The 4,444-nt window shown below is 41.5% G+C and overlaps 1 pseudogene; it reads right to left on the bottom strand.

Moving 5' to 3' along the window:
* Window positions 1-903: 903 nt before the first annotated feature.
* LOC142568192 (U2 spliceosomal RNA) lies at window positions 904-1,083 on the bottom strand (annotated as a pseudogene).
* Window positions 1,084-4,444: the final 3,361 nt, after the last annotated feature.

Raw genomic sequence — 4,444 nt, forward strand, 5'->3', positions numbered from 1 at the left:
GTGCCTCAAAATCCATGGTTACCTTCTTCCATTGGGCTGTAGTTGGCATGGCTAGAAACATAGGCTCCAGAACCTGTCGTAAGGCCTGGCAGGTTTGCCTAATTCCTAGGGTGGCTGTGGCGTCAGAGATGCGGTTTGATTTAGCGATGATCGACATGGTGGAGCCATGAGCAAGGTACATGTAAATGGCAGAAGGGAGAAATATGCAGAAGACTGCAAAGCAAGCACTAAACTGCGCACCATTTGCAAATACAAGAAACAACTAAAGCTGTTATCCTGTAGCCACAGAAAGTGATCACCACAGCATTCAAGGAATGCCACAAGATAAAAAGCATGCAGAAGCTAAAATTTGTTGTCATAATTTTGCAATTGTTTCAAAAGTGTTTCTTGATAGCATTAGCATAGCGAACTAAATATACCTGCAAAGCAGGGAGCAGGCGAGATGTTTCCAATGGAACTTTTTTATTTGCTCATATTCTTGAGAGACCAACTGCTCCAGAAAGGTGTTGATCCGAGGATTGATGGCCAGACTAGGAATTGCAAAGCGTTCCAAGAAGCCGGTATTGGTTTGCATGCTTTGTATTACTCTTCGGAGAAGGAAAAGTATTCCTGTACTGAGGCTTGCTCCACCTTTCAGAATCCCTCCGAAACTCATTTCACTGATTTGATTATGTTTTACTGCCATCTTGGACAGAACTTTAGAATGAAATTCTGATGTGTTTCCACTCAATGTGATGGACGTGTTAATTATTAAATGTTGTTTTGATTATTGAATTTTACAATGACAAAAAAATCCCTTCCAGTACGTTAGCTACGCACTGTGTATTCCAAAGCAATTTTTTTTGCAGTGAAGCGGTTTATGTTTAGGGTTTCTTGCATTTTTGTTTGGTTCTGTGTGTGGAAAAACCATAGGCCAATTTCGAGATAGTGTAATGCCAGTACGACCCACAGTGGAGGTGCAGCAGGCTTCAAGCACTTCGCCAACTTGCAAAAATAAGTTTAATATCTTGGTTCCATGTAGAACCCCTGTCAGATATTAAGCTCATAAGAACAGATACACTTTGACCTGCATTGGCCATGTGTACGTTTGAATTGCCCTCTTTTTGTCGACGTTCCAAGCGCTTGCGTGTCTACTCTCTTTTCCTTACCCTCTCCCGTGGTGCCAGTGCCATCGAAACGTAATGTGCGTCTAGTTTCCTTCAGACCCTCGGGGCAGCAGTTCCATCGTCCACGTGAATATATAAAGCTCACGATAAATGAGTTTGTACTTTTCTTCAAAATTCTGTGTCAATGCTGTGTCGTGTACTGAACAACTCTGCTCGGCACCAGCCTTCACAGAGTGGAATGGCTCATGACTTTTTTGTTTTGGGGATGTTGCAATTGCAAAGGATTTAATAACTCGCTAACCAGTGTCTTCGGTTTTTTAGAGTGTGATCCACTGCTACTTCAACCCTAAACAATTATTAGACAAGGCAAATGCTGTAAAACACCTTGACAAGCTGGTTCAGGACAACTATTATCTGACCGTAAAATTGTCCACTTTGTCGTGACTAGGGGTGTGCAAACAGTAGTTTGTGAGATTGAACAGAACGCAAATTAAATTAGTGGCAGAAGTGAACAGAATCAAATACTTTTGAGTAGTTTTTGACCAATTAACAACTGTGACGACAAAACTAAGTTCACATCCTAGTGCCAATAACGTCGGTAAGCGTCTCATACATTACACGTTGAAGTCTTGGCTATAAATTGTGCAAATGGAGCACATAAACAAATTAGTAGTTCACATACGTAAAACACTGCCGAGCACAGTTGATTTTTAATTAAAGAAGTGTTCGAAAAATATTCATATTTACGAATAGTGAGTATTCTATGTGACCACCGAATTGAATACAATATTCTATTATATTCTTTGTCCTAAAGTTTCTGATACACATTTTGATAACTCGTTGTTAGTGAATTCAATAACACAGCCTTATCTTTTGTTTTCCTTATAAAATAGGTTGGAGCATCACCTTCTAAATGTTGTGCTAGATGGATGTGAATTTAATTTGTGCAATCAGACATCTTGCCAAGAGAATTTGACAGCTTAAAGAGTTGCAGAGAAATTGAATCAAGGGAAATAATGCCTCTAGAAAATGAGCCCAAAAGTCGTACTACTTTTGTCTAAGGAATAGCTGTTAAAAATGTTCCTAAACGCAAGGTAAACGATGCAATTTGTGCCAACTCTGAAAGATGTGGTAGTTCACTTGCTGTGATTCAAACACATACAAGAAAAGCAGAACTATTGAACAATACTGCACATATATATCAAAGATCATTGGTACCATTACAATTAACGAAAAGGGCAAGTTCCTGTCAACGTGTAAGCCCAAACATCCATAAACTAGGGAAAGCACAGCTGTCAGAGTTTTTTTTCCCAAATGACAGAGGACATTACCAGGACAGCCGTCCACCTTAGTGGTCAGCTATAAAGGCCAGATTCTATTTATTATAATAATTCATGCCAACATTGTATTCTTAGGGAAGGAACATGAAAAACATGAAAGATTGTAGAAAAACTGCAGAAAATAAATGTGCCACATGAATGCGGCACCAAACTATGTGGCAGATGATTCACCTAGTAGTACTGCATTTTGGTGATTAAATTTGTCCCGTTTGTCTGCGAAGTGAAACAACATATGCCTGCACGTCTGGAATTTACTCTTAGTATGTGGTGATAGCTTGATAGACTTGTACGGCACTGAATGCTAACCAGTAAAGATAGTGCCAGTGAGTACCACTTCTCTTAATAAACCACAACTTAGACACAGTAATGTGACGTTAGCTGATATGCAACTGCTTCTTAGGCTCCCTCAAAAGCCTCAAGAATGGCTTTGTGCTATTGTAGCCCTAGTGCCATAAAAGCCGTAAATGTATTAACACACGTCATAGTTATCTGTGTCCCCCCACCCCCATTTTCTACTTGCCTTCTTTCCCTTGTGTCAGCATCTCATTCTAATTCTCACCTGATTTGTGTTTATACGCGCTTCTTGTAATGAAAGTTGTGACATGCGCGGTGCATGGAAAAAAGCATTACATAGCATGAAAACAATATGTAAATACAATGATTCTATTAAAGTGCCTAATAAACTGCTCGACTAAGCCTTTGCCTCTAACACTGAGTTGGAGTTTCTTTATTTAGGGGTTTTGATGCCCAGAGAAAAAAATCTACCTTTTTCACCCAAACAGTTATTCCTCTCGAAGGTCCCGCAAATATAGAACTTCAAGCATAGCAGTGTGACAGCACGTGCGCAATATAACTTCATCATTAGCCTCTATTAGGAAACACGTTAAATATCTGTTAATGAAAGACGACGATAAAATGCGGCGAAAGGAAACATGTCAGTTAATACATTGCGAATTGGCGCCGCGTACGATTCGTTGTATAAGTATCATACAAAACCTACCTCAACGTGAATGAAAGTTTTTCGCCGGCTGACAACGTGTTGCAGGTGACCATTTTTGGCCGTAGCAGCGGCTCCACGAGCGCCAGAAGACGATCAAACCTGTAGTTACGAGATTTTAAAGTACTACATAATAAAAGTCGCCCGATAAGAACATGCAGTGGCCAGAAGAGGGTGCAGTATGATGACTGTCATTTATTTACAGTTACGGAGTAATGCACTACAAATGAAGCACTATTTAAGCGCACACTAGCCCCTGTTCTTTCATCAAATATTGATGCCTCGTGCAAGCATCGGAGTCATTTACACGTGCAGCAAGCAGCGATAAATTAGCAACAGAATGCAGAAGAGAAACGCTGGAATATAACGAGTGCATGAATACTGAGCGGTTTGCCAACACATCGGTACGTTCCTTTGTAGCACTTATTGCGATACCCCGAACTGACGTGGTCAAATAAGCGCACGCATAGGTCAAGCAAGCGCACGGAAAAAACAAACTGCAAAATGCATATTTACCTTTTGACAGACATCCGGAAGTACCCGAAGGAGTACTGGTCGTCTTGACAACGCATTTCTTGCGCCACAGTGAAATATTCGCTGAACTGACGTCGTTGTTTCAAGATTCGTCGGACGGGTTTGCGTTTCCGCTTCGACTGCTCGTTGAGTAGGTCTGCAGCCATTATCATAGACACCCGCAGCCAGTCTACCCTAGAGGTGTTGGACATGTATTTGAGCAAAAAATCTGCAGTTTTGTCACTCACCTTGTAATTAATGGCAGCCATAGCTGACAAGAGCAACACGTGCGTTAGGTGCATCGCAGCCAATCAATCCAACCGTGCGGGCTGAAACATGGGCACGTCACTGATGCTGATGCCACATGCGCTGCCGGGGCAAAGCAGCTGCCTGATGGCGATGGTGATCCTTGCCACCTGTATCGTGTCACCGTAGCCTGTCCATGTGTGCAAACCGGAGTGAACACTAAAGAAAAACAGCGAACTAAT

Source organism: Dermacentor variabilis, unplaced genomic scaffold, assembly GCF_050947875.1.
Source record: "Dermacentor variabilis isolate Ectoservices unplaced genomic scaffold, ASM5094787v1 scaffold_17, whole genome shotgun sequence".
NCBI lineage: Eukaryota > Metazoa > Arthropoda > Arachnida > Ixodida > Ixodidae > Dermacentor > Dermacentor variabilis.